This window comes from Parasteatoda tepidariorum, chromosome 2, assembly GCF_982258835.1.
Source record: "Parasteatoda tepidariorum strain Cologne lab strain chromosome 2, Ptep-v5.0, whole genome shotgun sequence".
Lineage (NCBI taxonomy): Eukaryota > Metazoa > Arthropoda > Arachnida > Araneae > Theridiidae > Parasteatoda > Parasteatoda tepidariorum.
In genome coordinates this window covers 52,674,497-52,698,624 of record NC_141756.1, presented here as the reverse complement: position 1 = coordinate 52,698,624, position 24,128 = coordinate 52,674,497, and the positions used below count along the sequence as shown (strand labels likewise).

Here is a 24,128-nt window from a genome sequence, read left to right as displayed (position 1 = left end):
CAAGCTGACAAGTTAACAAACTATATTTATAAGAATTAATATAAATCAAAAATGTTAAATGTCTTTTTTTTAAATCGATAATTGTAGTAGTATGCTGGCGTTCAATGTGTTTCACTGTTCTCTATGCTATTAAACGCTTGTTAATATTGGTTAGTTAATATCTAACACAATGGTTAACATTTTAGTAATAACAATGGCGGTGACAATGCTTTGACACTTAAAACTTTATTTTGAAAAATAAATAATAAACTTACTATATTCCAATTACTCAATACTGTCCATTCAGTTTAATATAGAACTTTAATTTCGTAAATTTATTCTGTCATTTTACTTTTTTAAACTTCATTTTAAATTCATTAACTTTAATTTTTTTTAAACTTGATAGTTCTTTTTTGAATTTAAGTAAATGTGTCCTGATAATTCAATTAGAACATTCGTCCCGCAGTGGACTGATCGCTAAGACGCGGTTCCCAGTAAATCACCGAAGTCAAGCATCACTGGCTGCGGTCAGTGCGCGGATGGGTGACCACTTGGATCAGTCTGCGTAGGAACCGAGGGTGTGTGGTATTGGCCTCGTTAAACTGTCCTACCGTAAAGTGCTCGACTTCGCGTGAAGGTCGCCGGGCTATCTAAGAGGGGGTGCCATCCCCTCTGCAGAGGATCAAAATTGTGATGGTATGTCTTCGGATCATCCTCAGGGATGTTTCCCAGACCGTCGCCAATAGCCCATTGTGCAAATCTAGTGCTTCATTTTACATCATTAGAGCTATGTATTCATTATTTCACTAGAAAATTATTTTTTGAAAGTTGTAAATATTTTATTACTAAGCCCGCATTTTGATGACATTTGCATTTTTTTGCATTTTTTGCATTTTTGGACATTTTTTGTCCTTTAGAGCATTTTTTTTAGATTTATAGGACATTTTTCATTAAATTTGTTGGCTTATTTTGCATTTTAAAACATTTTTTAAATTTTTTGTTAGTTTTTTCCAATTCTTCTTATTTTTTTTATCATTTTTTATTATTACACTGGCTTCCAAACAGTGAAGAAAATCTCTAGGATATTAACAGGTGAAGCAACATCTTTTCAAATTGAAGAAGAATTGACAGTAAGTGAAACCGTCTTTTTCAAGTACGCACCAATAACATCAGTAAACGTTGAAAGAAGCTTCTCCAGGTATAAAAATTTACTTTCAGACAAGAGACGCTCGTTTACATTTCAAAATATCAAAAAAAAATTAAATAATCCAATGTAATTCTGATATTTAGTAATATTATAAGATGGAAGTTGTTATATTCATTAAAGTTTCTATACAAAATGAAAATGTTTTGGAGTCAATCTATTTTCCTTTTTTTTGTTATTTTAGGATATAAAACATATTTTTCAAACCTTAATGAACGTAGAACAAGTATTGCATTGCTTTATATTTTTTGAAATGGCTCATAATAATTTTAAAGAGTAAAACATTGTTTTAGTTCAATATTTTTACTTTATTTAAGTCATGTCATAAGGCATTTTTAGCGCAATTTTCGCATTTTTCGCACTTTTTAAGGGCATTTTTTGCACTTTTTAAGGGCATTAATGGGGATTTTTTAGGTCATCAAAATCCGGGCTCTATTTATTACTGTCATTCGTAGCACTGGTGGGTGATGATTGCTAAATGGACACATTTTGCATCAAAGTTGTTAAGCAATTGTTTTATGAAATTATTTTTTTAAACCATTGTGTGCACTTCCTGTTGTTAGTTTTATTAAGTAATATCATAACTTTAAATAGAGTTTGAAAATCACGCCTATAATTCAAGGTTAAAATGCAGACCAATAAAGTATATATTCTCGCTTTCTTTTTATTCTTTTATTAGCATAACTTGTTACGTAATGAATAAATTTGTTGACCATATTTGTAATCGAAAAAAAGAAATTAAAAAATCCTTCCTTTTTTCTAAACATGAAACAATTTCATTTTCACTATCACGTTTCTTTATATATTTATTAGATTCAAAATTAGAAGGCTACGAAGTTGAACATTGGCAGTCTTAAACTCAAAATATGGTCGGATGTTCAACGACGGATCTAAAATAAAATAGAAATTTAAGACTATATAAATTTATGTAATTTCTATAATGTTGGAGAAAGTAAATTAGAAAGTATCCTGATTTTTTTTACAACTAATAAAAAACTTAGTTAACATAAAAATAAAAAAAAATTTCAAAGAGGTAATTTACTTCATATTATATTTTCAAAATATAATTTGGTAATTATATAAAAATATTGCATCACTATACTCTTTGTAGGAGAAAATTAGACTTCTTATTTCAATAACTTAACAAAAACATAATTAATATTGGAAAAGGAATTTTACATATTGTTTATTTCATATTATTTTACCGAAATTTAATTTGGTAAAGTGAAGCACTACCACAATAGCACGTTTTTGTTCAAGGGGGTCATAGAGTTAAAGGTTCAATAATTTCACAACCAATGACGTAACGTGACGGTGGCAATGGGCAACTATTGCGCACCTACTGCCTTTACTTCTCGGACTAGCAACTACACAATCTGAAGCAGCTTACGTCGGGAATAAAACCCAGGCCTTCAGAATCGCACATTTTAAGGCCTTTATAACTGTCTGATCATGATTCTCAATTCAGTTCTCCATTTAATTTCGTGAAAATTAATTCGACATTTTTTTAACATATGAACAAAGATGTATTAACATTAAAAAAATAAGTTTCGTAAAGAGATAATTTCTTTTCATATTTTAATAAAATAAAATTTGATACTAAATCAAAGTATGAGGTTTCGATATTATTTGTGAACGTGAATTAAACTCTTTTTCCTAAAAATAAATTATCATCCAATTATTTAATTAATTTCATATAATATAATCGAAGTAAATCTTGATATTAGATGTTATTTCACTTCGGTTTTATTTATGAATTTGAACTTTAACTCACTTTTTTATTAACTAAACAAATATATATGCATTGTTAAAACATAAATTTATTATTTATTAGATGTTTTTTGTCTCATTTCATTTTAATGAAACACAATTCGGCATTACATAAAAATATGTAAAATTTTAGTAATATGTAAGTTTTAAAAATGTATAGTTTTTTTTTAAATAACTGAACAAAGATACAGGTTCGTTGAATTCATATAGTTATTTAACTTGTTTCTTTGAACTCTAATAACTGGAGCATTAAAATCGAAGACAGAAAATGAAATTAATATTTATTTACCGGAAATATGATGCAACTGATGAAATAAGCTGGATAACTAAATCTTGGTCACGCTTATCAAAACAAGTAAAAGGCTCTAAGATAGCAAATAAAAAATTTCAATTAACCCTCCCATAACCATCATTCAACGTTAGCAATTATTTTAAAATGACACAATTCTACTTTTTTTAATTTTTTTAAAGAGCTTTATTTTCAGAAGTGTGTAAAAAAGAGAAGAAAAAAGTGATTTCGCAAAATTCTGCTTACTAGTGGTTTGTTTACTATAATTTGAAGTGTGATTCTTAGCGGATGTTGTTGACAAACAAGTGTGAGAGCGAAAAATTGCCGGAACATTCATTTAAGCTAAATCTACCATAGAAATTGCTTTTTTTTAAAATTCTCTACGATGCTTAATTAAGGAATGCTGTAGGCGGCATTAAGTTAACAACTTTGTTTTGATACAGGTTTTTTTTTAATGCTGGTATTATTTATCAAAATTATAATAAAGTTTATCTTTTTTAAGAGTGCTTAACTTAACAAATTGAAACTCCATAAAAACATGGTAGGATGAATACACTTTCATTTATCTGAAAAAAATCCTTCGTATTCATATCGTCCAACAAAAAATAATAATAGATAAATATTATATAAATATCGAAACATCAAATAAAAAGCACAATTAATGACTTATTTAAATTATACAAAGAGAAAAATTTTGGTAAAATTACCGTACAGTTGAGCAATGAATTAAAAAAAGCCGTTTAAAAGAATTAAAAAAAACATAATTCTGGTTAATAAAGATAAAATATACTTATTTAAACCATTCATTTGGTTCATATGGCAGCGTTTTACCGTAAATTCGAATTTTCAAAATGATAGTTCATATTACCACACATTTAGAAAAAATAACAAAACTGAAAAGTAAATTTTACAGAATAAATGGTTTTTATGCCATGCTCTAAAACATCGTGATAAAATTACCAAATTTTACCACATTTCCTAAATTTTTTAACGTATCATAGAACCATACTTTATCGTTAATTTCACCAAAATCATTATCAAAGCGCTTCGGTAAAAATTAACAAGCTTCTTGGTGTTCTCATGTATCCAGAAACGCAGTAAATTTAACCATATTAACTATATTAACCATAGAGTTTTGATTATCATTTTTTTTCTCGGTGTAAAATTATTTTCAAAACTTTTTTTAATTTCTTTTTTTATAGAAATTCTAGAATGCTGAGATAGCGTTTTTACAATATGAAGTAGGCTATATAGTATTATAATTCTAAAACCTACACCATTTTGGATTTTTTATTATTTTGGAGAATTGAGAGAGAGAGAAAAAAGTTACTCTTTCTGAGAGATAAATTATGCTCATTCAATCTTTTGTGACAATACCCAAAAAGCTAATTTCAATAATGTAATGGCAATACCTTACGAATATTGGTCGCTTAAAATGCAGTAAGTAATTACATGTCACATTTAGACAATAACTATAATTTTAACAATAATAATAATAATTTCTGAAATAATTTGCACTTTACTCTTACTTAGTAAGCTAAAGTTTGTTGATTCATTCACTTACATTTAATTTTTATAATAAAACAGTGTTTTTTTTTAACGTTTTTATTATAGAGGTATCTATGAAATTCTTTAAGCATTATTTGCTTTATTACACGTTGGAAACTGGAATATTGTATTTGTTTAATTAAAAAGTGATTATATTAAGTTATACGATTTTACTATGATTAGAATTACTAAAGTTAATACACTTTAAAAAATTTTAGTGTTTAAGTGTGTGTCTTGGTGTTGATTTAAGCTAAATACATTTATAAGTACGAAACTGTATTTATTGTGTAAAAGATTACATAAAATTCTCTGGATAACAAATGTTTGAAAGAATTAGGACGAATATATTAATATAAATGTGTTTGTTTTTTAAACCAAATGTTTTTACAATCGAGTCATAAATTAATTCTAATGTGATTGAAAATGTGTACTGTACGTAAACAAAGTATCAAGAAACGAATAAATAAATAAATAAAACTCTAACAGTGAAAAAGTGAATAAAAAAAAATGTGACTACATGCACTGCAAAAACTTTTAGTTTACCTAAACACCAAAAAATTGTGGCAGCTTTTCACAATTTTTTTTCTAGCGTAGAAATTAAATTAATATTTCTGTATTTATAAATTCTTCTAGCATTGCGATCTGCGGCAAGCAAAATAATATTTGAACTTTGAAAAGCATGAAATTGGTCTGGCGTTAACGATACGCTAAAATTATCAGAAAGTGACTGGTATCAATAATATTTTTCTGGTTCATAAAAAAGGCTATTACCTTTCAAGATTAACGGATACTGTCAAAACAGCAATTTAGTTTGTATTAAAACCAGCAAGAAAATAAGCGTGAAAACACGATTGAACGATAATTTAGGATGCGTGAAGATTTCTTTTCTGGCTTTAAACGCTACTGTACAAGAACAATTGTTTTCAGACTGTAATCTCTTGGGATGGCAATGACAGAAACAGTGATTAAATTCTAATTCACCAAAAACAATATGTTATGTAGAATGAAATTTCGAGGGTGAGGTCAATATACTACGATATGAGACTAATTTAAATGATAATTGAGAGAAGGGCTGGATTTTAGGGCCGGATCTATCTACTACGAAATATTCAAACCAGTTATGCGTCTGTCTTGATATTTTTGTTTTAGCTATTTATTTCGATAAAGTGCTGAAATCAAGAAAAATGTCTGCGTTATTTATCATTTATTTTTCTATTTAATTCCTTTAAACTGCTTAAATTTGTAAATTATCTTTGGAATGTGTTTGCTTCTTATTCAAAGCTAAGCAGGCTAAATGGGATTAAGCTATGTTATTAAAAACTTTGTTAGAAAGTTCCATCTATTGCATTATAACCCATGAATTATCCAGCTTATATTCCTGAATTTTTTCTTTTATCTAAAAAAATAAATTTTTTTCACCGAAATTTTTTTCTACAGAAATGTAAATATTTTAAATTTATTTAACTATTGTTGCGTTTGTAAAAGTGAACTAAGGAAATATTTTTCCAAATACTTATTATTCTACTCACTTTCAGAAACGTATTTGCAGTGGTAAATCCTAAATTTGTGCATTTACTTTAATTTGTGTACTCTTTTAATATGCACGCTTTTTCACTGCTTCCCCACATTCAAACTAATAACAACAAAATCAAAGATAAAAAATAACTTAGGCATTGTTTAATAAGAAAAGAAATCAAAATAATTAAAGCAATTAGAAACTACACTTCAAAATCACGTAGATCCAAAATGGCGAAGCTTGAATAGTGAAGACAAAGAAAACTGTTTTAAGAAAGTAAGTAAAAATACTAATTTCGAAATTTAAAGTTTATTTACTGTCAATTTCAATACTTCTCAAATGACAATTTTGATCCTTCTTAAAATTCTGCAACCATTTTCACACAAAAATAGTTACGTCACTAACGTTAATTTTCAAAGATGAAATATACATTAAAAAAAAACTTTCATTAAAATAAAAAGAAAGAGTGGCAGAAATGACATTGGAATGAAAAGAAGAAAAAAATTATCTCACTTCTGCCTGTCGTATTTTTATGATTCTTTTGATATCAGATGCTTTTTACGTGACTTTTTGCTCGTTCTCGGAACATCTTCAGAAACAAAAGTCATTCCAAGAATGAAATTCATGCCTCCTATCCCCCCCCTTTCATTGAAATCAATTAATTAAAAATGACACAAGCAGACATGAGTTCTAGGAGTTAATATTTATTAAAGTAAAGAAATTCTACTAAACCACAAAATTTGTAAGAAGAAAAAAATCCAGTTAAAATTTAAAATTGTTAAAAATTAGATCCGAGCAATCAGAATTCATGTAACCAAGAGCTGAAAAAGATCATTTTCCTACTAGTACGGGTGTTTTCAAGATGATCATGATATCAACTGGATTATTTCGTTATGTCATGCTTCTTGATAATCAAATAATTAAATTAATTAATAAATCGTTAATTTAGATTTAAAAAAACTATAAATATTATAGATCAAAATTTGAAACAAATAAACGATGGAAAAAAAACATTTAGAAAATTAGTTAAACTAAATTAAATGAATAAGCCCAAAAGCAGGTTATCTTTTTTAGAAATCCACTGTAAATAGCCAATTTTCGAACTTATTCAACTATATAATTTATCAACCAAATGCAAGATACTAGCTAAATTTACATAATTATTGCACAATTGCTAAATTAACATTAATTATTTTAAGAACTTTAAATAATTAATTATAAAAATTTTATCAAGAAACTATTATCACCTTTTTTAAATAGAAATAATATGCAAATTCGTGTTTTAATGTTAAGCGAAGTAAATGCAGACGGTATATCGAGTTGACTTTTCAGAGGCATATAAATTAAAAGAAGTAAAATGGGTTTTTAGGAAAGAATATGGAATTTAAGATATATAACTTGTTTAAATTGTGTAGGCGTACATTATTCGTTTTTTAAAATCAAATTTTGAAAATTCAAATCTTGTATTTTATTAAACAATGTCTACATATTCTCTTACTCATAAGAAATTTATTTTGTTTAAAATGGTTATTTAGTTCAATTGCATCTAAATTGATCAATCAATTTTCTTCGATGTAAATTATAGTTACCTTTATGAAATAGTATTTGATTGTATAGTTATAGAATTAAATTAGAATAACAAATTGAATTTGCTAACATCTAATAATTTTAAGGATTTTTTAAGTTTTGCATTAGCGTTATAAAAGTTGTAATAAAAGCGCTAACTTGATTTTAAAAAAAAACTCTTAATATTTGTAAGTTCGCAAATATTTTATAGTCAAAAGTTATATAGTATGAAAATTGGTAATTGCAATGCATACATCTAAAATGTTTCAAATTTAATACATACGAACTTTTTAAAAAGATACGTTTGTTTACTAAGCATATATTATGAATTCTTTACAATTATAAATGGTACTTGCTTTAGCAGAAATCCCTGTAGCAATAAAAATTATGGCAAAATCCAAATATGAAGAGATCTTAATGGCCCTTTCTTATCTTTTACATTTTTTTCAATTGCTTACGTTTGTATTTTTGAGTAAGGCTTAAAATACAATAAAAGTAGGCTTTCATATTTTTTTATAAGAAATATGTAAAAATTGCGTTTCTGATTTTGAACAACATATATACTACTACTACAAAATAAATCGTAAGCTAGAAAGTATTTGAATTCCTTTACGACAAATAAATAATTTTTACTTACACAATTTAAACAAGTTATAAATCTTAAATTCCGTATTCTTCCTCAAAAATCCATTTTACTTCTTTTAAGAATCCGGCAGAATAAGAAAAAGTACTTCCCCCCAGGCCAACATAAAAAGTATCCCAGGTTTGCATACTGCGATAGTATATATACTAAAGAATATGCATATGTACTAAAACGAAATATAAGACGAGAGTATGAAGATCATATCTGTGGAAGTATTTTCTTACTTAGCTTTAGAAGAAAGTCAGAAAGGGTCATTTTATAAGATACACTGGACCATGAAGGGAGGTTCTCGCGACCACATGCAATCATGGTCCTGATGAGGTCAATATGCCTTATCGAATTAAAAATAAATCAATTTTAAAATGAGAAAAAAATTGGAAAAAAAAAACAATACTTACAAAATTTTTCACTTTTAACTTACATATATGAGATACTTTTTGGGAGACAAATTATTCTTCATCAATGTATAGTAAGTTGGGAAAATTTTGAAAAATCGTTTAATATATATTTCAAACGATTATATTTCATATATATTTACGACAAAAAATTTAAACTCAGAAAGGAAATTCTAAAACCGTTTGCATAAAATGAGAACTGATATATGAAACTTAAAAATTATTTTTTGTTACCTTAAAACATTTTAAGAACTTAAAATAATTAATTATGAAAATTTTATCAAAAATATTTTATCACCTTCTTTAAATAACGATTATATGCAAATTCGTGTTTTAATTTTAAGCAAAGCAAATGCAGACGATAAATGGAGCTGACTTCTTAAAGACATAGAATTTAAAAGAAGTAAAATGGGTTTTTAATAAAGAATATGGAATTTAAGATGTATAACATGTTTAAATTGTGTAAGTATAAGTAAATTTTGTTATTAATTTTTTGAAGTCAACTTTTAAAACTTTAAATCTTGTATAAATTTTAAATCAACTACAATATTTCAGTATAGCTGGAAATGTATAATTTTTTAGTTTCGTTAGTAAGAGAAGCGGATGTGTTTATTAATCATAATAAATTAGTTAGATAATAAATGGATTCTTACAACCACATGCTAATTTACGTGTCGATTATACTGAGATCAAATATAAAAGAATACTTGTGCAAAAAACTTAATATTAGATTTTTATGATTTTATCAGAAGAATTCATGTTGGGTTTATTATTCCATTACTAATTATTTAGAACAAAATGATAATATTTTCCCACTGACTTGTTCAGTTAATTAAATAATTTGATTTCAAATTCAGTTAAAACTTTATTTCTTAACTAATACTTAAATAGAAATTAAAGTGGCTATCTCAACAAATTTGTCTTCATCTTACGTGATAATCGTAACGCTTTAAATAAATTTTTTTCCCTCATAATTCAAAACGTTTTCAATCCTTAATAATTTAAATGATTAAAAATGTATGGAATGAAAATATTTTTTTGAAATATTTATCTTTCAATGGAGCAATGATATAATTGTAGGTCAATTGTTTTTATTCCTGGAAATATTTTCAGAGAGTAAAATAGAGAGACTCGAAATTTTCAGTGCTGTGTTGTCGACAATATTCGAGCATTTCCTAGATTTCATATCCCTTATATGTTGGGCATTAAGAGCGTAAAATCATTGAAAAAATATACTTTATAAAACGTATTCAGTTGCTTGATTTTATAACTTGTTATTGGTTAGTACTAAGTAAACTAACTTGTCTGAAATGTGCTTTTAAACCGTGAAGAAAGTTAGTATGAAAATTTACCAACTAATAAAAAATCAGATTATGTTTCTTTCTTTGGAAACTGAAGAATTTTATTAAATAATTGTGCTATTAGCAATCCCACCATTTACAAATGTCATTTTTGTAGACTTTAAATGAATAGTTAAAGGAAAAATAAGGCAGTTCTAATGATTTTTGTTAAAATAACACTTAGTGTAATTTTAACTAACTTCAATTTTTAAAAACATTCGAAAAGTTCAGCAATTTTTAAAAAATTAAAATTTGGGTATTATGGACTTAACACAGTTAAAGTTACTCGGCTAGTTATTTCTAAAGGTAAAATTCCAGAAAAAGGAAAACGATACGTGCTTATTTTGACAAAAATTATTAGAACTGTTTTTTTTTTTTTTTTTTTTTTTGTTCTGACTGAGTTAAATGCTTTTAAAGTCGGTAATTATGACATTAGTAAATAATGGAATTGCCCTAAATTAGCATTTAACTCAAATTAATAAACAGTTTTTTATTTTTACGATTTAAAAGGTGGGGAATTGACAAAAGAAAATCTCGTAGGCAAAATGCCAATAAATTAATTGTCAGGAGCAGATAGATAACAAATAAAATTTATTATTTAAGAAATATTATCATTCTGTCAACTTACTTTAGCTTTTATCAAGAGTTGAACATTTAAAATCAAGCTTTTAAAATGTCTGTGGGCTAGATACTTTTTTAAATCAAGCAATACCTTTTGATACGATGTAAAAATCATTAGATATACTTTTCCTTCTGAAAAAAATACTGGAAGACAAAAAGAAATTTAACTACAAATTGAATATTTCTTGAGAATGCATTTATATGCTGTGAAAAATAGAAACTAATATTGATTCAGTTAAAAAAATAAATATTAAATAAAGTATTTTCGCCAAAAAATTTGCGAATTAGTGAAAAAATTAAAGAAAATCCTTAAAGCTGATGAATTAATTTCAATCAAAATTTGGTAGTTTAATAACGAAGCCTATATTAGTGGGATAAAGATGAAGGAAAAACAGGAAAAAAATTGATATGGGACAGTATAACGAGTCTTCAGATAAAGCAGTTATCTTATCTTTGATTTAGGGCTTAACGTATAAAATTCATTTGTTATTTTTATACTGTTCTTTCTTTCTTTTAACAAAGCTCTACATCATTTGATTGGCAGTTTTATCTTTAGAACAGTCTTGATTTTGAGTGGATATTCATTAACTTTAGCTGTTTAGTTTATGATCTTGATAGACCAATTCTTGAGAATATTTTATTAGCGAACTACTCAATCTTTTGGTGCGCTAGCCCAATTACGAAAGAATCATGCTGAAAAGTAAGCGAACTTAGTTCAATAGCGAATTCCTAGAAATACAGCAAAAATAAATAAGTAAAAAACAAAAACAAAAAACAAATATGTAACTGAGAAGAAGCGTACATTCTGCAGTATACAAACAAAATGGACAAAGAACCTCTTGTCAAAATCGTCCTTCCGAACCATGTAAAAATAAAAGAAGAAAATATAAGAGTGAAATTCGGATGGACCAACCCAATAGCCCGATTTGTCATCCTACACAGAAGACCTATTTCTTCTCCGAGGAGTCAGTCATGACTGAAAATAGAAAGAGAAAACAGTGGGAGCATGCATATTAGACACTGAAGGACACTTTCTTAGACTCAGGAAGTGGTCTTTTTCCGTTTTTCTTCAGTCGACCTAATCAAACAGAAAAGTATTAAAACTTTTAAACTAATTTTTTTTATAGAGTATAAACTTTCTCACATCACATTTTTAAACGTTTTCCACATGAAAATAATATGGTTAATTAAAATAAATAATGTATATATATATATATTTCTCTTATATGGCTCTTATAGACTCGGTTATTAATCTATTGACAACACTTAATAGTTATTCATTTTATTAGCTTGTCTTAAGTAATAATTTAAGTTGTGTTAAATAGCAAGCCATTCGTTAAGTCTTTGTCTTGAATGATTTTTTATTTTTAATAGAACTAAAAACATAGTTACGAAGTAATTATTTAATTTTATGATTTAATGGCTGACCAAAAGATTTAAAATTATTACTGAAATTCAATTCTTGAAAAACCTCGACAATGTCGTGGACATCTAATAATATAATATTGAATAGATATATTAGATATATTTTATATAATAATATAAAATTGAAATCAAAGTATTTCTGGACGGACAAAGCCAGGTGCAACATGTATAACCAGCGGTGAACCGCTGATCTATTTTTGGGTATAAAACCCTCAATGTTCATTTCTGTAGCCTTGTAATTCTGAACCCAACCCAGAAGTCAAAGAAACTCCTGGATCAAGCATTTGGGAAAATTAGCCTTCGTGGAGGACTTTTTGGTTAAACCAACCCACATTTGCGTTACATGGAGAAGAAAACCTCTCCATGGTTAGCCTAACGGCAAGGAGATTCTAACCTATGATTTTTCTACCACTGAGGATTTTTTCGTCTACAATGGGAGAACCAGGAGCTAAATTTGCATCAATCAGTCACTACTGGGATTCGAACCTAGGTCACCTCCTTGGGCAGTAAAAGCTGTATCCTCCGAGCCACTGTGGCTCTCACCATTGGTTGAACATTCACCGCCCCATCTCCATTTCATATTAATGTACAAATATTTGATAAAAGTACACTAACAATCACAGTTATTTTTGCACCATTTATTAAAGTCTTGATTTATCAATTGAGACATACTCCGTAAGCGATTTTCGCCTTAATCCTGTTTCTAGATTGCTTGAGAGGCAGTAACGAAATTTTTATCAGTTAAGGTAAAACCTTTGCCTTACGATGATTGAAACGCTATTTATTTTATAACCTAAAAATACCTAAAAATATTTCAAAGGAAACTCCTTCTGAAAATTTAATTACATTCTTGAAAGATAACATTATACTCACGTGTTTCAGAAATTGCGATACATTTTGGAAAACTAAAAATGTTTCTCAAATGTTCATAGTTGAAGTATTTTGTGTTGTGAGGATAAATCTTAATAAACATTATCATAGGCATATAAATCAATATGCAATGTTTTAATTTCTATGAAAATGATCTCTTTTTAATATTATAAATAAAACACGTTCTTATAAATAAAACACGTTCTTATAAATAAAACATATTCTACATTTTACATAATTTCATGAACAAAGTTTGGTGATGCGTTGATTTTTATTATTCTTTGCATTAGAAGAAAATAATTATATTAATTATAAATAAGTCAAATAATAAACGAAAAAAAAGTTAGAAATTCCGAAGCCCAAAGTTTATATAGCAATTAGTACTAATAATATGACATACATTTTTAACCAATATTTTTTTTACGATAATGCTCTAAAAAGAGAAAGATCAATATAAATTAGAAAGATAAGAGAATAATATTGTCTCATAAGTAAGCAAAAGCTGAGAGCGATTTATTGCATATTTATTACCTTCCTTTCATCAAAAAAAAGGACATTTTCTAATTAAGCCAGTGAAGATGAGTAAGCATCATCAGATAAGTAAATTTTCGCCATGAAAATGGGATGTATTTAATGTGTCAAGATAATTCTCTTTGACAGTTTCAGAACCTTATAATCATTAAGTGCCGAAGCGGATACGCATTCCCTTCAATAACAGAAAGGAGTATTACAGAATTAAGAATGTATGTAATATACTCTGACGTAATTTTACAGTCGAGGTTATATTTATGCCTGTAATATTAATCGAGAACATTATATAAAAATCTTGTTCTGAATCAATGAAAGAGATGCTATAAGAATAGTTTTGGATAAACGTTAATTTATTAAAAATCTCTAACACACATAACATAACAAATTATTCAGAACATTTTGGTAAAAATGTTGCCAAAATTTTACCTTTTTATACAGAGATTACGTCTAAAGCTTGAGTAATAAAAAAACTCTTTTGAAAGTATACCCTAATCAATTGACCCTGAATATTTAGCTAAATGCTATCGCTGCTAGTTTTATTGAGAATACGACTACAACATAAGTATTAAAAAAATCCCCATTGAAAATATTCCTTAATCTTGAAGATTAAACTGACATGCTATCGTGGCTAGTCAAAATAATTGCATGCACCGTAAAAATGACTGGAATATTTTATTGATCCAAAAATCAGACAAATTGGAAATTAGATAAATACAGCTGCTTCATAAATTTTCTGGAGTCTATCGTATAAGTTCTAGTCTAGATTTCCAGTAGGACAAATCTATGAGCCAATATTATTTTTTAAAAATGCCATGCTACTTGTTAACTAATGTCAGTCAACATGACGAAGAGAAGTTAACCTCTATTATAACTAAAGAAGCGTCCTCTGTTACATTGAATAACAGCTTTTTTTTTGGGGGGGGGGTGCTATCCTTGTTTGCAATTTAATAAATGCAAATTTAACAAATGCAAATGCTGCAGATTTAATGACAACAGAATTTTTCAACTTTAAAATGTATAGGAATTACAATGTAATCAGAAATACTTCATGGGGAAATAGCCAAAATAGGTCACGTTTTTATTGTTTATAGATCATTTTGTTGACAACTCACTTCACCAACACAATCATCTCCCTTTTAGTGTAAATTCTTCTTCGTACTATAATTTCACCGAAAATTCATCATAATCATTTGTATGGTTATAATAATTAACGATAGCATAAATTATCATTTCCATATTGATGATACACTCTGCTTCTACGTAGTTAAACAACCGATTTATCATACGTTTCACAGTTCACGAAACATAGAAACTATTTTGAGAATGTCAGATTGGTTAAAATACCGCAATAAATATTAATTTCATTTGGTAATTTTGAAGTTGATCATTATTTTAATAATAATAAAAAAAACTATGTACTTTACACCGATTCAAATTGAAATAAATATTACTTTTCCCAATTTTCCCTTCTTTTAAAATTGCGCTCGATCACTGAAGAATCATATTCATCAAAATTTTAACCAGAACTGACAAAGGTTTATGCTATTTTATTGGAAATTTAAAACTACGCATGGAAATAATTAGGCATGCACACAAAACTTTATATAATAAAAAAAAAACTTCGTTAAAATCCTGATATTCAATTCTCGGTGTTGTATACTCTTCTTTGGTGTTACAGGAGAGTTTTCTCCAATAGTTACGCTACTAAGATGAATATGACAACATGATTAACTTTAATCTAAATATCTTGTAAATGAAATAAAACAAATTGTAAGTCAATATAGCTCACATCAATGCATCCTTATGCTTAAAAAAACAGAAACTTGTCACCTCCACTGTAGCACTCAACCAAGTGTTCTTCATTTCCTTTTTGCATTATATACTATTTTCCCTTTCCTCTGAATTGATGTTACATCGGGTCTAAAACATAGGATAGTCTATCTGAATTTTGTGTGCTTCATTTCTAGTTCATCTAATTGACATTTAAAAAACTATAATAAATTTACGAATTTGGGGAAAATTCAGTAGTGATAGAATTTAAGAATAAAATTTCCCGAAAAAAATTGCAAATGTTTTGTTGAACAATAAAGTTTGAAAAAAAGTTGGAAAAATTTTTTTGATGAACAATAAAGGTTTCGTAAAAATTAAGATTATTATGAAGTTTCATTTGTAAGGTTTCTCTCCGTTTCTAATTATTAATTAAACACCCAATTACAGTGGTTAATTTTTTTCCCTTCTCTATAACTTGAATTTAGTTCAATATCGATTTGATAATGTTATCAGTTACTCCGATATACGTATTATAATAAGAGTAAATATTCTAAGATATGCGGCTACCGAAATGCCTAAGCACTATTTACCTATTTAAATAAAGAGCTGATAAATCTTATACACCATTGACAAATATTTCAAATGATTTTCTGTCTTAGATCACCTCTCACAATTCATTCAGTTTAAAGAACGATAAGGCACACATCGCACATGTTTGACAAAAAATTGATCATTTGTGATAAATTACGCAAATAAGTCCTTCAGATCCAAATAAATAAATAAATAATTTTCTTTCATTCCAGACAAATGATTAGATATCAATTTTTTTTTAAATTTTTATATTTTAATATCCTTGACTATTTTCATTTCATATTTCCAAGTTATGAGATAAGAGTTTTAGAACTCTTCTATTTGCTTAAACATATTTTTGATTTTTAATTTGTTTCTGGTGTCAAAATACACTTTTTTCTATTTTTATTTGTACTTCTTAACCAAGTTTTAATTAAAATATCCGGTAGAACAGGGATGCCCATTCCTCCATAATTTATTGCCATACTTCTTTCCAAATGTTTGCAAATACTACAAAGTAGTACATCTATACTGACTGATTTTCACCCCAAATGTTTAAAAAAAATAGACTAGCTTTGTAGATTTTCTTTTACGTCCAACTTCAAGTATTCTAATGATGTGAAAAGTGCTTTTTTTTTTTGAAAAAAAAAAAGGTGATGAGGTACAACAAGTTCAAATTGGGCTGGTATTTACTTATTCCTTTCTGTCAACAACCACTTAAGCTTTTTTTCTTTTTTTCTAAAAAATACTGTGTTTTGAATTATGACCCAAACATAAATATTTGTTTTTCATTTGCTATGAGGTACAACACCATCTTACTAGTATAAAATAAATGTTGCACTTTCTTTTTCTTTTTTCTTTTTTTTAAATTTTTTAAAAATTATTTAAAACGATTTTAAGACACATGCAAGTTTTAATTTTCACACAAGGTGCAATGTAATCAAATGCTGTACTGTCACCTAGGGAAGTGTTGATAGATTCCAAATGTACTCCTCTCTTAGACTAAGTATTTGTGTGATAAGTTGACTCTCCAAGTCTTTAGTCTGCGTTCTTCCTAGTTTCTAAAAATGACAATATTCCTTGGCGCTGTTACGGAAGATCAGTGTGTTATCTTAGTAAAAATTCAAATCTTGTGTCTGGAAAGCGTTAACAAGAGTGAACGATGTGTGTCATTCTTCCTGCTTTTAATATTTTCGCGTAGGAGGAGCTTGTAGCGTGGGCGATGATGTGTATCCCGACTTCTCACGAGATTCAAGTTTCAAAGACGAGACGCTACGTTCGGCATGCATGTAAAGAAAGGCGTTTAACACCTATAAGCACTGTCACGTCTTCAACTTAAGTCTGACAAATTAGAAAAAAAAAGAGCCCCAAACAATTAGGTAGTTATCTTTGTCTCGAGAGAAGATAACTTTAAATGTTGACGGTTTAAATTTCTTTAAAATGCAAGCACTGTGACAGATCATAATTTTTCATATGTAACTTCTGAAAGATACAACTACATCTACAATGAAAAATTAAATAGTTTTCAGTGAATCAAAATACGTGTTAATAGCTGGTTTATATCGGGTTGCCCGGAAAGCTCATGCTTATTTTAAAGAATTAAAGCATCGCAAAATTGAACTTTTTTAAATTTTTTAAAATTATGTTACTGCAATTCTGTTCCACAACCATTTTAACATACTTCAAGCAGCTTAAAAATTCAATTCTTCCAGAACTTCTGGCGTTCTTTTGGCAAAAAACTTTTCGACCCAAATTTTCATCTCGTCTCAAAGGGAATTCACCAATGGAATTTTCTAATGACCGAAATAGTATACGAGGGAGTACTTGTGAACATGATGAATGAAGTAGAACATTCCAACCGAACTTTTACAACCTTTATCGAGTTGTCAAATACCTTTCCAGATCTAAATTTCCGGAAGTTTTTATTTAATTGTTACCTTAAACACGTCTAACTAAGAGAAACGCTTTTTTGAGTTTTGTCTTTCAGAGTATGAAGATTTATAATTTAATATAAGTATGAAAATTGAATTAAACAAAAATGAAGACCTGAATTTAAATAAAATAAGTCAAAATGGAAAAGTAGCTAAAACCAAAATTATCTTGAGTTAACAATTGAAATAAAAATGTGAGAATTTAAATAAAACTGAACAAATTTTAAAGATACGCAAGTTAGCATTAACAATAATTCATCAGGGGGCACACCGCCATGCTAACATGCTGGAGTCTTTCTGCAGTTAGTGGTAAAACCAAAAACTGACTGTGTCCTGAGGCCAAATAATGGAAAACAAAATAAGAGTACAATACAATATCTCAAAATAAAATTGAATAGCCAGAGAAACATAATTTAAAACGAAAATAACTTAAGTTCGTAAGTCGTTCTGACCTGTCTACATGCTAACCACCGAAAATCGTCACAAACTTTCCAAATAACCAAATTTTATATAAAACTCAAGTCTCGTTTCGGAAATTATGCAGATTTATAGTAAATTTGGGACATCAGAAAACAAACCAAACGGTTTTATCGACACAGTTAATAAAATTATACAGTTTTATAGTTGCTATATTATCAAACTGAATACAATATTCCTCTCACTCAAATTGTGAATTGCATAAATTTATTTAAACAAATTTTTCTTTTAATAGAAAAAAAGTAGTTGCAAGTATTATTGAAATTTTCTTGCTAACATTAACATCAGCTTTCTAACTCTAAAACGTCTACCCCGAATCGTTTTTCCTTGTCTTATAATCAAATTTCACTAGATAAATTTGTAGAAGTATTTTAAGCTCCGAATATTTTTACTTCGAATGCTGGAATTGGGTAATTAGGTTTGAAGAGTTTGACACTTGTTGTTTTAAACTTAAAATGTTCCTCTGAAAGGTTTTTGTGAACAAAATGGGAACTTAAATTTTGCGGCGGGAAAATTTATTAAATAACTTAGCATGTGTCGTGAAATCTGATTTAAACAAACTAAAAGGGTTTTTTTTCAATACACAAGTAAATAATAAATAATTTATTATTTGTGAGAATTTTTTGAACGCAATACACTTGGTACAATTCAATTCAAAGGGATAGTTTCAACCATGCTTTTAATTTGTCAGATTAATTATACTAACATGTTTAAATTTTTAAAAAAAAAAATTCTACTCTTTGCTTTAAAATTATAGTTTTAAAGTATTATTTCAGAAGTTTCAAAGAGTAACACACAATCTCGAATTTTCAATCAAATGAAATTTAAACGAAAAATTAGAAAGTTGTGATAAGCATTTCTTGTACTAAAAAATATTTGTTTCTATCATTGTTTTACTCATGAACTATCTCAGAAACATTTTTATCGTAAAAGTATAAGTATCGCAATAAACGGAACTACATAGAATTATTTATAAAGATAGCGATTACGGAGTCAAATGAATTAATTTTAATCAATTCACATTTTCATTCGTATAAATTGTAACACTTGCCAACCAAAACAAAAACAGCAACTTGTTTCTGATTTCAATTCCTTACCTTATATTGAGGTTTACATCATGATGACTCCGCCCTATAAACACGTTAGTTTAAACCTGTATGTAGATGCTCTTATTATTCGTTTGAAGGCCTTTTATGGAGAATCGATATGATGTTCTTTTACCTATAATTAGGAATTTAGTACAACGTGAGGACCATAATTATGCTGATATAACTGAAGCTGAAGATGATCAGTCGCGCATGCTAGTTGAACCTATTTATCTATTGACCTCTTGTCAGTGAAGTTTCTTCAGATCAAATAGAAATAAATGATAATACAATAGAAATAAATGATAAGACAATTTTGAGATAGTACCAAATGTTTTAATTTTAAATTTCAAAATTTTGTCATGTACAGATTTTATTTTCAAGTGTGATTTAAAAATTTCATATTTATTTTCTTTGAATATGAAGAAGACTTTGCCTTCCAACTCGTTTTATTTCTCTGAATTAGAGATAGATATTAAAGAACGATAGTTTAAAATGCACATCACATTATGAAAATAAAATTTAACGTGATGTGGTGTTATAACAATTTTTGCAAATATAAATAGATTTTATTTTGTTGGTTCAGTAAAACAAGTCTATGCAATTCGTTCTCCGCAGTAAAATTTAAGAATCAACAAATTAATATCCAAACAATTTTTAAGAAAAGTGAAGCAAAATGATCCATAACCTTGATTTGAAAAATAAGTAAATGTACTTGAAAATAAAATTTAAACTATTAATATGTGACATAGTAAGAAAAAATAAATGGACAGTAATTTTACTCCTTAACGATAACGTTATACCATTATAAGGGTTCAAATCAAATTCATCTAATTTTATTTCTCATCAATTTAAGTTTTTTTTAAAAAATATTTTTAAAAATTTTCAAGTAAATGTTAAGATGTCTGTTATGTTAAGATCTGGTAACATCTAATCTCTCTCTCTCTCTCTCTTTGTTGCTTTCAGTATCAGCTATAAAGTCCGAGCTCATAAAATTAAAGATCTCGAGCGATATGAATAAACATTCTTGCATCAATGGAATATTTGTTATTTTATACAAAATGAGGAGAAAAATTATGCAAAAAAGCACTTAAAATTGCAATAACTTTCAAATAAATTAGGATTTTGAAAATTTTTTTAAATTCAAAAATAAAAATGACCCTTTCAGCTTTTAACTCAGTAGTTGCTTTTCTGTTTGTGGCATTTTTACTACAAGTTTAACAGAGTGATACGATAATGTATGTTATCGAACATATATCATCTTATTTTAAATTTTATATTGCATAGTATTCCTCCTACATTTCTCAACACGTGCCCTTCATTTCAAGTCTCGATACCGTATAATTTTTGCGCAAAAAAAAAAAAAAAAAAAAAAAAACTTTACACCCGAAACATCAGTGGGGGTGTCGTTTAAAATTTTTTAATATTGAAAGATACTCTGATTGAGAAACTTTCATAGCCTAAGCTTTTCTGCTAAAATAAAAACCCATTTTCCAATTAAAATGAAACCCATTTCTATTATACTAATTTTTATTTAAATATTAGCATATTTAATGTCTTCAGTAAAAATGTACACTAATTAGTAATTGCTTTTATACCATGATATTGAAACAAAATCACCTGAGATTGTAATGAAGAATTTATATAAAAAAAGTTTTTCCTCTAGACCTTATAAAAATTTATTAATCTAGTTAAAAAACAACAACATACATTTACAAAAAAATGCAACGCAATTTTTGAGCATAAAATGTATTGCACCAATTACTTCACTGAATTATAACTCTATTTTTTACCATCTTATTTTTTCCTGTATCGCTTACGAACTAAAAAATGTGTCTTTCATAAAACAGTTATTGATAAATTTGCAGATTTTTTTTAGGAAAATATAAATATTGAAAGCAAATTTCTTGGCAATTAAATTGCTAGATTCATCAGTTAAATAAAAATATTAATTATTAATAAGCAAAGGTTGGTTTAACTTTCTTTATGTGAATCATTTTTATTAAAACAACTTCTTACAAATGGATTTATTAAATTAGTGCAAATAAACATCAGATTTTAAAACTAAACAATAAATTGAGATTTGGAACAGATATAATATTAATATCTGATTTTTATATTAAGCCTTCATGTTAGATTAGCTGGAGCATTTCTCTTAAGACCAAGCTTTGACCGATAATTTTTTTAGTTTCCACAAAAGGCAATTTTCTGTTATCTTTAAAGTGTCTGCTAAAAAATAAAGCACAAAGTATCAAGTTAAAACTGATAAAGACGAATCTCAGATAGCGGCATTGAAAGAGGTGAACTCATAAATTTTTTTATAAGAAATCATTATATTTTAAAAAATTAGCTTGAATCAGAAGTTTCACTTTCCATTTTCTTCTAGATGACAAACACTACAATTCTCGCTTTTTGCTGATTAACATTACTTATTTTTACTTTATTTTTTTAAACTATATCTGCACTTTTAATTATGTTTATCTATCAATATCTATTACTAAATATAAGTTCTGCAACATTGTATCGAGATTAAACTTTCAAAGTGAAAAGTCTTTTTCTGCGTAATTTGAGTTTTTTCAATTTATGGTGTTATTTTAGGATTTGGGAGTTCTGCCAAGTTTAATTGTATGTATGGAGTCATAAAATTAAAAGTTCAATGAGAATTTTTGAACTATCGTAGATTATAAATTTTGTAGAATTCGCATTAATAGATGTAAACCCTTTATTGAAGACCAAAAGTTGGAGAAATAGTTAAAATTTTGATTACTTCTCCAATGTTTGGAATTTCAAAAACCATAAAAGCTGGACGTAATGTGAGGAACTTAAAACATCGTTTTAGTTTATTATTTTATTACCGTCGTTGAACAGCCGACCCAATTTTCCGGGTTTATGACTACTAATGTTCTACTCTGCAATCTAGTAATTTTGAACCCAATCCAGAAGACAAGGGAATTCCTGGATCAAGTATTGGGAGAAATTTGTCCTTGTGGAGGATTTTTTGATGGAATTAACCCGAATTCGCGTTACATGGAGAGAAGGACCACGAGATCCTCTCATAGTTAGCCTGACGTCAACGGAACTCTAACCCATGCTCCGTCTACCGCTGAGGATATTTGACGTCAGCACTGTGGTCGGTGTAATCCGGATGCAAAATTCGTATTGACCAGCCAATGTTGGGATTTGAACCCGGTTGGAAGGTCTATCCCTTGAGCCATCGTGGCTCCTAAAACATCATTAAACAATGATAATATTGTGATACTGTCATCATGTACTAACAATCCTTATAAACTAAATATTAAGAGCATGTACCAGATATTAAGATTCTTGTCTCGGACTCAACCGTTGCGAAGTATTAACTACTAAAATGGATTTATGAAATTTGAACAATTGAGATATTTTTCAATTTGAACAATTTGAAGTATTTTTCACCAATTCTAAATCTGAAATATATACAGTATGATGAGCTTTCTTTGATACGGCCTCCTCTAGGTACTCGAAAATTTATAACAACCTGTGTGCCCTGCTGTATACATTAGGCCCTCATGTATATCACAGCCCTAGCAACAATTTTACCTAGGCCTCAGTTGGGCTCAATATGGGACCTATATGAACTAGCAAAAAGGGACCAATATTGGGATGTCAAGATTTTTTAATATTAACCCTATATAGAGCCAATATTGGCCTTTACGGTGTTAATATAGGGCCTATATTGGTTGAATAATGAATACAAAATGAGCCTGACACTTTTACGTAGGGTCGATATTGGTTGCAAAGTGGTTATAAAATATCGGGTAAATCGGACAATTATAGAACTAATATTGGAAAATAACGGCCCTTTGAACCGTTATTGAGCTAGGATTCGTGAATATTGTCCCAGTTATTTTGCTGCTAGGGAGGCTACAAATATCCTGTATCCCCCTGTAATCCTCTAGTCGTTATATGTTATCCTAAATGTGAAAATTAAATGTAAATAAAAATTTATTATGTTGCACCTTTCTCGAAAATTTTAATATTTTTCCTTTTACATTTCATGTTTTATTGAATTTTGTATGTAATGATACCATAATTGTTTATCAATATCAATATAATTTGCATATAGACAAATCTTTATCAATATACATAATATGCTCAGCCAAATCTTTGTGTTTACTAAATTCCTTATTAAGAGCAAATATTATTGAAGTTTTTATCTCTGGATTAAAATTAATTCTGAATATATTAGCAAAGCTTTTTTGGTTCATAGACTATGAGAAATTTTGTATAGCATTGAATCATAATATCTTTGGAATTAATTGAAATTTTAAAATGGTTTCAAATTGAACTATATTATTCTGCAAACCTTTTTTGAGTTTAATTCCATGATACCATGATTCAATGTGAGCATATACAAGGCCTTATTTAACATTGCATTAAACATGAAAAATATCTGCCCTATATAACATATAACTCAAAGTATTTTGTGGTTCAACCTTGAGAAAATTTTTCACAGAATGTAAATATATGTGTCTGCGACGTAACTTCTAACGTCTCTTTCGTCCGATCTTATTTTGAACTGAAATTTTAGTGACTACGATATATATACAGAAAATATATAGCTA

The 24,128-nt window shown here is 27.9% G+C and overlaps 1 protein-coding gene across 3 annotated transcripts in view; it reads right to left on the bottom strand.

Moving 5' to 3' along the window:
- LOC107442286 (uncharacterized) overlaps positions 1–24,128 on the bottom strand; it is an 85,587-nt gene that overhangs the window by 53,337 nt on the left and 8,122 nt on the right. The gene's annotated exons all lie outside the window — the stretch shown is intronic.